Raw genomic sequence first — 14,089 nt, forward strand, 5'->3', positions numbered from 1 at the left:
TGTCATCACACTCTTCCCAGGCCCTACCAATAACTTTTCTATGAGTGAGATTATACAGGGTACGTTGTTTGTGTAGAATTTACTCATGTTAAGCTGCTTTCAGGTGCGAATCGAATAGAATGGAATTGAAATTTATATGGAGTTCTGAATTGTGGATACTTTTATTTTGTTTAACTGGTACCGATTAGGGAAGTTCACTGGTTAAATGTCACCGGGATATTGGATGAAGCTAATGCTTAGAGAATTAGAGTGTATAATATTGGATGTTTGAGTTAGGTGTTTCTTTATGGCAGGTGAATATGAGCATTGCTATACTACCAATGTCATCAGAGTTCCATTGGAATTCTACAACAGTTGGTTTGATACAGTCATCATTCTTCTGGGCTACCTTCTCACTCAGGTTTCCCAATTTCATCCTTCATAGTTCATACATTATTAATGTTTCTGTTAGATTATTAGAATAATATGCAAATGAACTCACATATCATGACATAAAATTCATCCTTGTGGTGCTTGTGATTTGAACTAATGGTAGTTACGGTTAGGTTGCAGGAGGCATATGGGCCGACACTGTAGGCGGGAAACGAGTTTTAGCATTTGGTGTCATTTGGTGGTCAGTAGCCACAGTTCTTACACCAATTGCTGCAAAATTAGGACTACCATTCTTATTAATAGTCCGTGCATGCATGGGTGTAGGCGAGGTTTGTTTTCGAACTTTCTTCATCATATTCAAATTCAATCTTATTCGCTGGATTTGTTTTCATGATGCACATTTGGTTTTTATAAAAGTTTATGATGTTATGTTGTTATTGTAGGGTGTTGCTATGCCTGCTATGAACAATCTTTTGTCAAAATGGGTACCAGTTGCAGAGAGAAGTAGATCATTGGCTTTGGTGTACAGTGGAATGTACCTCGGGTCTGTAACGGGCCCTTGCATTTTCACCGTTTTTGATACATTCGTATGGATGGCCCTCGGTGTTTTTCTCTTTCGGTTCTCTTGGGACCGTGTGGGCTACATTATGGTTAAATAAGGTAGGTTTTATGGGTTTTCGAAATCGACAAGGGTGCTAAAGTGGTCGTGTTTGTGCATTGGAGGGTCTAACTCAACACGAAAATCATGTTAGACACGTTGAACCCTGAACACAACATGCATATCTGCGGGTTGACTTGAAGATGACCCGTTTGACCAGAAAGTTTTTTGTTTTTAAGTGTTTTTACATATAATACGTTTAAATTTACATTTTTCACAACAAAATATACAAATTGATATAAAACAATCACATTTTAATTGTATAATCTTATTTCAATTTCCCTTTAATTTTAAATTTTTGGCAAAACACCCAACCAATTTAAATTATTACATAAAACACTCTTAGAAGAAAATAAAATAAAAAATAAATGGGTTAAAACAGGCCAACCACTTGACATAAAACTGCCCGTTTAACTAAACAGGTTCATGGGTTTGACCAAAAACTGACCCGAACCCGCTTATACCAAACTCAAACCCATGAATTTCGTGTTAAATTCATGCCATGTTAGGTTCATTTACATCTTATAAAGATAACTAATATGTTACTTTGATTACAAATTTCATTATTTCAATAATAGTAATAATATTTGACCGGTTTCTTTTAAAGCTAGTTGTCTCATGATTACAAAATTCATTATTTCAAAATTGGTCATCATTTGTGACATATTTTCAAGAATTCTATTCTGTTTTTTGTTTTTTGTTTTGTTTTTTTATATATAATATGTTGTATGTTATAGGCATACAGTTCACCTCTTGAAGATCCGGACCTCCGTCCCGAAGAAAAGAAACTGATATTTCAAAATCGAGTGTCTGAGGAGCCCGTTAAAACTATTCCTTGGGGATCAATATTATCAAAAAGCACCTGTATGGGCTTTGATAACTTGTCATTTTTGTCACAATTGGGGAACATTTATTCTCCTCACATGGATGCCTACTTATTATAACCAGGTTAGTAATTCTAGTGTATGCTTGATCATATAATGTCAAGCAAAACAATGCCACATCCATTATTTAAGGACCAAACTTAAAAAGTCTTATCATGATGTTGTATATTGTGAAAGCAATTGAATAGTTTGATCTTAATAACAGGTTCTAGGCTTCAATCTAACAGAATCTGGGCTATTTTGTGTATTACCTTGGTTAACAATGGCATTTTCTGCTAATCTTGGAGGATGGATTGCAGACACACTTGTCAGTAAAGGATGGTCTGTGACCACGGTTCGAAAGGTAATATTTAGAGGTGACAAAATGGACGGTGGACTGTTTGACTAATCCTTGTTTGGTCATGGGTCTGTTTTTTTAGGATCAAGATATTGATTCTTTTTTTCTTGTTCCTTTTTGAGTTGGTTTACGCTTATTGTTTTTCAAGTTCGGGTCTTTTACCCACGGCTTTATTTCTCATTTTATTTACCCTTTTATGCCCCAAAAAACTCAGGTAATGCAGTCAATTGGATTTCTTGGACCAGCATTTTTCTTATCTCAATTAAGCCATGTTGACTCTCCTGCGATGGCTGTTTTTTGCATGGCGTGTAGTCAGGTACATGCTTAATTATGTGAATAATTTTAATCAGATAGTTTTTAAAGTTTTGGGTAGTTTATAATAAGTTTTTAAAATTTTAGAAGTGGCTAAATATTTAAATTTACAGGGTTCTGATGCATTTTCACAGTCTGGTTTATATTCAAATCATCAAGATATTGCCCCTAGATATTCGGTAAGCATCTAGACTATATTTAAAATAAGTACATAACTTATTCAACCAAAAAATAAAAATAAAAAAATATGACATTTGATAATATTTATGTTCATTAACAGGGGGTGTTGCTTGGTTTGTCTAATACCGCGGGAGTCCTGGCTGGTGTCTTTGGTACTGCAGCCACTGGTTACATCTTGCAACACGGTACTCTTTATATCACTTCATAATAACGAGAAGTATAATCATCAATAATACCTGGTGATCTTGACCTATACCTCTAACGGGCCAAACTGGTGCACTGATAGATTAACCTTAAAAGGAAACGGGTTGAAAGTCGACCCAAAGTCCTATTATAATAAACCTCATAAATCATTTTACTAAAAATATCAAATTATTATAATATATACTACTATATAAGTATATATTTAATACATAAACGCTATACAAATAATGGCTCATTTAGGCTAGTGAGCCAGCTCAAGCTCGATAAGTAAAGCTCGGGTTCGGGCTAGTTTATTAAACAAGCTTACTTAAAGACTCAAGCTCATTTAAGCTCGGCTTGCTTCTACTTTTAACGAACTAATCTCGAGTAGCTCACCAGCCAGCTTGGCTCGTTTACACCCCTAACCTGTAGTCTCTTACGTTAACATCACATGCTCTCGGGCCATGAACCAATGCTTGAGACCTCTAATATTATTTTTCTTTTTTATTTTTTGTTTTAAAATGTTATATGTTTATATCAAATTATATTTTCATTTTCCTTTTACTATATAAACGAGACCGTTTAAACTAACTTGCACATGGTGACATAAGGATCATGGGATGAAGTCTTTGACGTTGCAATCGGGCTATATTTGGCTGGAACAGTGATATGGAACCTTTTTTCAACTGGTGAGAAAATAATCGACTAGCTTACATAAGATCTCATCTGTCACCCGTAATGAAGCGAATTAGAATCGACAAATGGGTGCAAGCATTTTTTGAGGCTCAATAGAAACCATGATGGTATGTTTTCACAAGCTTAAAAGATGACATTTTGGCACACAAAAATGATGAGAAAACACCTTTTCACACACCAGGTGTAAAGATAGGAAAGTATAGGAAGATTAGACACACATTTTGATAGAATTTGTATATTATATGATACTACTAATACAATGTGATATCATTTCATCATTTATGAAATATACCCTTTTGTATGTAGTTCTGTCAAGTATGTGATACATTGTTTTGAAAGAATCGAGTGCTCGTTGTTTTGGCGTGGTTTCGACATTTTAACATGCACTTAATGTAACAATATTATTCGATACATAATTGAATCTTGACAAAATAATTTGGTAAAAGTTTATTATAACTCGTGTTCAAGATATATACATAATAGTACAGCCAGAGGGATGCAAATACCGGTTAACCAGTTATTCAAATTTCGGTTACTAACCATAACCGGTTATGGTTATGTCATGAATGTGATGTCAATATAAAGCGGGCAACGTTGGTTAATTTGTTTAAAAGTTTTGTGAATTATGATCACACAAGTAGCAATATACATGAAATGCAAGTATCTGTTAGATTACTTAACGTCCTTAAAATCATGAGCAAATAATTATATTCTGTTTATTCAATTGTGCAAAAGTTGGTTTTGAGTTCCATCTTACATAGTCAACTAGATATCAATCATGTGCCTAAAGCCCATATTTGATCCCTCTAATGGACCCCGCCACATCATGAAGAAGAAAAACTTGTGTAAATGATAGGTGTTCATAATATTGGTCATATGTAATTGAAGAGAGGCTGAAAACGGACGAGTAACAAGTTATGTATAACGTTTAAAGTAGTATATACTGTTTATTTATATGATTATTAAAGTTGGTTATGTATTACACACATGGCTGGCTTGGATAGGAGGGCCGGATGGTCAACGGCCTCCGGCCCGATCATCCTGCTAGACCAGAATTTTTTTTAAACCTTTTTTTTATTACTTTTTTTCTATAAAAAATATGTATTTTAAAATTTAAATCTAATTACTCAACTCATTTAAGCATATTTTTATAAAGAACTTTTTTTTTTCATAGCCCAAATCATAACAAGTAAGCTTATTTAAAAACTTAATTGTTAAAGCCAACAGAAAAATCTTTTACTTCATTTTTTTTTTTCCGCTTTTCGGCCTGACAACATATAACAATTCTCAAAGAGGGCAGTCCTTGATTATATCACGAGTCCCTAATAGCCATGTTCAGTGAAAACAAAGGTCACCAGTCGTTGCTAGTCCCATTCAGTGAAAACAAAGACGACAATTTTCTAACGAACAAATGAAAGCCCAAACAAATAAATGGAAACCACAACGAGTAAAAACAGACTAGAATGAAGAACTCACCTCCTTAATCATCTCACGAGTCTCTGGCGGCCTCGTTAAGTGAAAACAAGAGTCCACCAGTCGCAGCTAGCCAGTTTAGTGAAAACAAAAGCGACACTTTTCAAACGAACAAATGGAAACCACAACGAGTAAACGAAGACTAGAATGAGGGACTCACCTCCTTAATCATCCCACGAGTCCTTGATAGCTCCGTTTAGTGGAAACAAAAGCTCACTAGTCGTTAATAGCCCCGTTCAATGAAAACAGAAACGACACTTATCAAACGAACAAATGAAAGTTAAAACGAACAAATGGAAACCACAACAAGTAAAAGTAGACTAACATGAGAGACTCACCTCCTTAGTCATCCCATGAGTCCCTGATAGCCCCATTCAGTGATAACAAAAGCTCACGAGCCGTTGCTATCCCAATTAATTGAAAACAGAAATGACACTTTTCAAAGGAACAAATTGTAAGGCCCCGTTACCGGTAGCCCTACTTTGGTGTTGGATTTACTCATAAACGCAGTTCTAAATATCAGAGTTAATTAAAACTTTACGCGGAATATAAAACTTCAACCATAACGTATTACATAACCTTCAAATCTTGTCTTATAAAACATTCATAGTCATTTAAAACAAAACGTAATCTTTAAAACATCACAACATTTCTTCGAGATGCCAGTATCTTCGATTCCATGCCATGTGTCTTCAATCGCGCGAGCTGCCTCAACCTATTTGCCTGCGTGCATACTAAAAGTCAGCTACGCTGAGTGAGTTCTAGTTAGTCACGTAACTTACTTTACATACACATATACGTGCCCGTAGGTACGCATTACATACTTAACCTGTCCATCATTCTTTTATACACATACATAACTAACCTTACGTTATAAAGAGCATTCCCCCTACATACCTAGGATATTATTAGGGTCCGGTACCCTCCATCCTCGGATATTATTAGGGTCCGGTACCCTCCATCCTCGGATATTATTAGGGTCCGGTCACCCTTCATCCTCGGATATTATTAGGGTCCGGTCACCCTTCATCCTCGGATATTATTTGGGTCCGGTACCCTTTCTTCCATACCTTTATAACATACTTTTCTATATACATAATCGTAAGTTTCGTACATACATACATCAATCATTCTTCATCTTACGTCATACATGTAACATCAACCATTTCCTGACAGTACATGCAATTCCGAAGATCGTTCATCTACCAACAAAAAATCATTCATACATTTCACATAATACATATATGGCATACACTTATCACTTATGATAAGTGTCTTAACTAATCACATCGAGTATGCACACAGCCCCGAAAACATAACAAGGAATGGGGCTAGAAACTCACCTGACGTCGGTTACGTTCACCGTTAATTGTTATTCCCTTCTTCAGTTGGGCACGGCTAACTGTATAATAATTACATGCATCAATTACTATCACTACTTATCTTGAGTTTCTAGTCTAATTATAACCCTCGAAGAACGGGGGTCCGGGGGCAGCCGCCCCTGGCAGCGGGGTCTAGGGGCGGCAGCCCCTAGCAGGGTCCAAGGGGTAGAGCCCCTGGCTGGGGTCAAGCTTTTTAAATTATTATATAATTCGATAACTCAAAGTTCAAGGGCTTACTTGTAATTAATTCATTCTTTTCTAAGTCAAAGGACTGTTCTGTCATTCTTTCAAAGTTATAATTCGCTATTCAGTCCTTAACGAATGGGAGTTCATAGCGAATTAACCATTATAACGAATCTGGCAATGTAACGAATCAAGCATTATAACGAACTGGTCCTTATGACGAATTGGACCCTTTCACGAACTGGTCCATATAGCGAACTGATCCTTATACAAACTAGACCTTAGCGAAATGGGCTAGTTCATTGTTCTTTTCCTTTAACGAATCTGGACGCGAACTAAGGGTAGTTCGCTATGATTTCTTTAGCGAATCACTTGGCGAATCACACCTGGTTCGTTAACGAATCAGGGTTACGGTTTGTCAGAGAATGTCAGAAACATTCTCAGACGTCCTAAAAATACTCAGCCGCCTTTCCGGCGCCGCCGCTGGAAAACCGCGAACACGCCGGAAAAACGAGTTTTAACTCGTTTTTCACCGTTTTTCGTCCCGTTCGATCCAGATTTGAGCTAGGGTGACCCCTAAGCTCATCATAGGTTCGGTTTATACCCGATTCCACCCGGATCTCGTGACTTAAACGGTTTAACGGTGTCGGCTCGTCGTTACATGACTATATCTAACGGTTTAAGCTCATACAATATAAAACTATCATTACCTCGGGTCGGTGCTCGGATTCTTTCTTGGTTTCGGTTTAGATAGGGAGAGAACTAGAGAGAACGATTAAGTGTGTGTTTTGGTGGTGTATGGAATATGTGTAAAATGAGGAATTAATGGTGATTATGGTTTATATATTTAGGGATCATGGGCTTAAGCCCATGGTCTCTCATTCTTTCTTTTACAACCCAAGTCCATAACCCATATCCATTTAACCCAACACTAGCCCAACTCATATTCCATTTATCTAAACCGATAACGACCCACTATAAAATAGACAAAGTTTATTTTATTATTATAACCGAAAGTAGGATGTTACACAAATCGAAACCGTAACGAGCAAAAGAAAACTAGAACGAGATACTCACACCTCCTTGATCATCCCAGAGAGAGTCCCTGATAGCCCTGTTCGGTGAAAACAAAAGCCCGCAATCACTGCTAGCCCCATTTAGCGAAAACAGAAACGGCACTTTTCAACGAACAAATAGAAACCACAACGAATAAAGAAGACTAGAATGAGAGACACAACTCCTTAATCATCCCACGAGTTCCTAATAGGTCCTTTCAGTGAAAACAAAAGCTCATGAGTCACTGTTATCGTGTAAAGTGAAAACAATAGTAACATTTTCAAATGAACAAATGAAAGCCCAAACAAACAAATGAAAACCACAACGAATAAAAGAAGACTAAAATGAGGGACTCACCTCGTTGATCATCACACGAGCCCCTGATAGTCCCGTTCAGTTAAAAAAAAACAACCAGTCGTCGTTAGCCCAGTTCAGTAAAAACAGAAGCGACACTTGTAATAAACAAATGGAAGCCCAAACGAACAAATGGAAACCACAACGAGCAAAAGAAGACTAAAATGAAGAATCCTCCTTGATCATACCACGACTCCTTGATAGCCCTGTTAAGTGAAAACAAAAGTCCACCAGTCGTTGCTAGCCCATTTTAGTGAAATAAAGAAGTTACAATTTTCAAACGAACAAATGAAAGCCCAAACGAACAAATGAAAATCACAATGAGTAAAAGAAGACTAGTATGAGGGAATCACCTCCTTAATCATTCTAGGAGTCCCTGATAGCCCCATTCAATGAAAAAAAAAATCCTATATGTCACTGCCAATGTTGTAAATTCGCTAGTCGCTAGTCAAGCGGTTTGATGGAAACTAGCGATTATTCCGAATTAATCCAAATTAATCAGGATTAATCGGATTGAACTTTAATGTATAATTTACAGTTTATATATACACGCACACACTGTAAATAATTTTTAGTTTTATACATACACAAACACATTTTGGCAAGAAATTGACTGGGAACTGCTAGTTTTGGTTGGAATCTCGCCGTAAAACCGCTAATTTTTGCTGGAATCTCGTCGGAAACCACCGATTTTGACCAAAACCTCATCTGAAAAAGTTGATTAAGTCTAATTAATCATGATTTTGACCGAATTTGACCATTGACTGATTAATTAAACGATTAACCCAAAATTAATCAGTGAAGTGGGAATAGCGATTAATCGGGGATTAATCGGCACATAGTTAGGATTTTTGCAACACTAGTCATTGCTATCTCAGTTATGTGAAAACAAAAATGACACTTTTCAAACGAACAAATGAAAACTACAACAAGAAAAGAAGACTTGGACGATGGACTCACCTCCTTAATATGGTTGACTTGGATAGGAGGACAGGTTGGTTGACGACCACATACGGCTAGGCCCTAAAATTTTCTAATTTTTTTTATATGTTTTATGAAGAAAATATATATTTTTAATGTTTATATTCAATTACTCGGCTCATTTAAGCCAATTTAAATTTTAGTTGTTTAAATATATAAATGCGACAATAAACACTTTTACTTAAAGTTCCAAAACATTTTTTCTCATTCGACCCAAAAATTTTTAGTGATTCTAAAAGACGGTCGATTACATACTGATATATACATGTATTATATATTTAAAATGTGTTCGTATATAAGCGTGTCTACTGTTATCAACTACATAATATACATATATTATTGATGGTTGGTTTTATTTTAATTGCCGGTGGACCGACAGTCATATAATATGGAGTCCCGGTATGGAGCCTACTTCGTACGGTACACCATCCAAGCACCATATAAACGATAACATGTGTTGTCTCCTGTTTCAATTAATGTTCCAACTAGATTTTGTTCATACTACAATATTCACCCACTTAAGATATGTCACCAATATAAAGATATTGCATATAAGTTTAGTTGCGATTCTATGAATTATTGAACTAAGGATTACAAGCTATAATTACAAAAGTGAATCAAACTTAAGAAGTTAGGCGCGACAATTTTAATGGGTCACACACGATGTTATATACATATGCGTCTAATATCTTTAAAATAATGAAACAAACCATGAAAAGTTGAAAGTTAGACGTATTATTGTAATGAATTAAACACAATGTTATAATTTTAGACCGATGTCTGTCAAAGTATTATAATGGTTTTACATATCGACTATTTACACATGTTTTACATGTTAACCTCTTACAAGTAGAAAATGATGCATGGTTGTAATAGTTTTGATGCACCGTTATTAAATAAATATCACAATAGTGAATCAAAACATGATCGAAGTTGGTAACATTGTTATACTAGGATTTACACATCGTTATTAAACATGTTCTTTAAAGTACATTACAACCGTGCATCAGACATCAAAGCTTGGAGACATTGATTTTGGTATTCATTACATGTTGTGCTTCAAAATTCATTACAACGGTGCATCGGACTTGTAAAGTTTGATAGACTCTTAAATGTGTTTTGTATCAATATTCATTGCAAATCATTTAGGTTTTAGGACCACCACAAAGGGAGCTTTCATTGACACTTTCTTTTTCATGTGGACGCACCATTATAAATGATTAAACACACCCTTTCTAGCTAGTAACATTAATGCATGCAAACCTATTAAAACATATTTTTAAAAAGTATAACAAATTACAAAACTTTTATAAAATTAAAAAGCATAAAACTTTTGAGTTTGGTATGAATTTTTTTATAACAAAAGTGACACATGTAATTAAAGGTATTTGAGGTGAAAAACTTTTCATGGAAAAGGTGTTATATATATCTTTAGTATAACATAATAAGTCGATGCATTTATGTGTTTTCTGGCATTTCCTCATTTAACATTGTCACATAACATCATATTAATTACAATATTGCTATCAAATCAGTCTTGGCCTGGCATGCGATGCAATCAACTTTTCAAAAAAAAAAGAATAAAGACAAATAAAAAATAAAAAATAAAAAACAAAAAACTTAACACTTATCTCTTTAAATCTGAACAAAAATACAGTTCACATTGTCTTTTTTTTAACATACCTCTAATATATTATTCAAGTTTGAAATTTTTAAAACTGAAATTAAATTTGATTTGAACAAGAATAAAGTTAAAAAAAAAAACGATTTGAGTAAGCTTATTTTAATCCAGTTAAATCTGATCAGGTTATTCAAATAAATGAAATTAGCTAAAAAAAATTAAAAACTCAGAATTATAAGTATACTATAAATATAAAATAACACAAGTATATACTGATTTTGAACTAAATAATAAGTGTCTTATAACTAAATTGATAGAAAAACTAGATATAATGCGCATTCGTGTGTTATTCGATTCAATTTAGGTTCGAGATACCTAAATTCAAATTCATTTCGAATCCTGTTCAGTTCGAAATTTTGAATTATTCAAGCCCGATTCATAAAGGGGGGCGGCCCTAAGCAAGATGTAATAAATAGTATGTAAGCTGCATTGAACATTTGCATGTTTGATTCACGGTTGTTAAGTGTTTTGACGTACATGAATATATATACAAACATAATATAATATAACAATTCATGTTATTTTTCATAAGTGTTGTACACAAATTCATCATAAATTACAAATTTTGAACAAGAAAGTAACCCTAAATCATTGTTCTGTTCATCGTCGTCGTCGTCGTTGTCATTTACACCATGGTGACCATAAATTATCATCAAGATAAAGTATCTAAGGGATCTTAAAAAAGTGGTGTACATAGATATAATATAGTTTACCCAACAAGTATACATGGGCTCAAAATTTTATTATCAATTAAAATATTAAATAATAAATACCCAGATGATCGTATAATCATGATTCAATCACATCACCATTAATATACTAGATCCCTAACTCACCAAAAACTCAAGAACAAACAGCATTAGACTTGGTTGAGGAAGAAGATGAGTTAATGAAATCTATGCAATCCTTAACAGCTTCTGCTCTTTGGGAATCTAGATTAGGTGAAGCCGCAAGCCGTTTTTGTGTTCCCGAAGAAGATACCTTTGTGGAACCCCATTTTCGAGGAGAAACGTAACAAAAAACAGCCACCATCCAGTTACCGACATGTTTAAGGTACTTGACTGGCAATAATAATCTATGACTCCCTGCTATCTTTGTCTTACCATCAACTCTTTTACTAGGATTCCCTTTGCAAGACATGGCAGCTCTCATGTTAATTAAGTGTATGTGTGTATGTGCGCGCACGCATATTAATATTAATGATGGATAGAAGGGAGATAGAGAGATGATCAAGATTAGGTTACATATATGATATAATGATATATGATTGGTAGCAGCTAGCAAGAGGTATTTATATGTAAAACAATAATACTGAGTTGTATTTATGGTACAAGTGTTAGTGCTTGTGAAATTGGATAGATGAAACATTGAAGCCAGTTGTTGAATTGGACCTACCATAAAAATCAAAGGTTTCACATAAGTAACAATGTAGGTCAGTGAGTCAAGTCAAATAATGTGCATATACAGGCACCTTTTATGGTTGGAAGTTTACTATTTTTAACAAAATATGATAACACAATGTCACAATCTAAGGTTTTGAAATATGTGTCTCACACAAGATTTTATATTTTATACAACATTAATGTATAAAACTTCTTTTATTTAAATGATTAAAAGCGTTCAAAAAAAGTTAAATTATATGTGTGTTTTCGCATTAAGACCCATTACGAAGCCAGCCACCACCATTGCGGATCACAGCATCAATCCACCAGGACGTGCCACACGTACGAAAGGGCGAGGGATATATGCGTCCAACAAAAACAAAGATGAGTTTCAATGGTGTTAAAAGGCGACTTTGTGCATATAGTAGCGTTTACACACGCATATATGCATTTAGACAAAATAAAACGTTTGCTTTAAAAGAAATCGCAAACATACTAATATACACATATGTGTGTATTGTGCCTCTACTCAATTTAGACATGATTACATGAACATTACATACACAAATATGCACATTTGTCTAAAATACTTATATAAGAAATCTGCAACTTATTACTTATGAACAAGTTAATTTTAGCTTGTGCATTACAATATACACGACGATCATCAAACCTCTATTGTGCCAATCTAATCATCATTCTTTACAATCAATATTTCGGTACCAACATTAATAGCAGCATCCAAGAACTCCCTTAATTCTTCAACGCTTCCAAACAAACACGGAAACGAAAGATCGCTATCAAAATTATACTAAACACCATTAATCTTCTTCAAACAAACCCAATGTCTGCTTTTCCAAATCCCACCATATCTTTTAACAGGAACGTTTAACACAATTCCCGTTAACTTACCTTCACTTTCAAGATCAATGGAAGAAGCTTTGGTACGCCTGTCATGCCAAATTACCTTCTTACCCTTTTGTTCCACTGCAACAACCAACACGTTTACGTCATAATTGCCGGTTAGTGAATTATGATGAGGTTTGAAGATTGGTGTCCAGCTGTTTCCTTTGCATGGATCTTCGAGAACAAGTTTTTCAGCTATATTGTCCAGATCGGTTCGTGTAAATGCATTTTTTTCCTGTATGACAAGAAAAGAAATTTGATTATATCCAAAACTGTGCAGATCTTGAAAGATTGAAACTTTATTCAATGAAACATAAAAAGCATTACTTTAAAATGATAAATTTGCATTATACATGCAGATTTTAAAATTTCAGTAAGTGATCTCAATTTCAGTAAAATAAACTGAAATTCAAGCGATCTCATATTTCAGAAAAATAAACTCAAAATTCAGTAAGTGATCGCAGTTTTTAGCAAAATAAACTCAAATTTCAGAAAAATTAACTCAAATGTCAGAAAAACGAACGCACGTTACCTATAAGTGATCTCAAGTTTCAGCAAAATTATCTAAAACTTCAGCAAAATGAAGACGAATTCCTGTATATGATCTCAAATTTTTGCAAAATAAAACTCGTATTTCAGCTACATAAACTCAAATCACAGTAAAGGAATCTCGAACAAATATTACTGTAAATGATCTTAAACTTCAGCAAAATAAAGACAAACTCCTGTACATGATCTCAAATTTCTGAGATAACCGATTATTTCTAGCTAGACTCGGATTCACAGTTAGTTGAGCCATAGCCGCTATAACATTCATAACCGATTAATCAAAACCGGTTAAGATTGTGATTTTGTTTCTCTAAAATTAAAAAAATAACCAATTGCGGGTTTATGTAGAGCCAAAGTTATAATAACTTAGGTGACGAATTAACCAACCTATAACCAAATTACGATTGGGGGTTTCTATCAATCCAAAGTTATAATAACTTATTGGGGTTTCTATGTGAAGTATCAATATATAAAAATGTGTGATAGCACTTCCATGATCAAATAATTTCAAGCTCAAACT

The 14,089-nt window shown here is 34.5% G+C and overlaps 2 pseudogenes; one reads left to right on the forward strand and one right to left on the reverse strand.

Annotated features, from left to right (window-relative positions):
* Positions 1-96: 96 nt before the first annotated feature.
* On the forward strand, positions 97-3,930 carry LOC143597640 (sodium-dependent phosphate transport protein 1, chloroplastic-like; annotated as a pseudogene).
* An 8,995-nt stretch (positions 3,931-12,925) lies between these two features.
* On the reverse strand, positions 12,926-13,819 carry LOC143597634 (josephin-like protein pseudogene; annotated as a pseudogene).
* Between the last annotated feature and the right edge of the window lie 270 nt (positions 13,820-14,089).

Source organism: Bidens hawaiensis, unplaced genomic scaffold (assembly GCF_021521415.1).
Source record: "Bidens hawaiensis isolate Kalapana, Puna unplaced genomic scaffold, B.hawaiensis_p1.1 tig00048806_1, whole genome shotgun sequence".
Lineage (NCBI taxonomy): Eukaryota > Viridiplantae > Streptophyta > Magnoliopsida > Asterales > Asteraceae > Bidens > Bidens hawaiensis.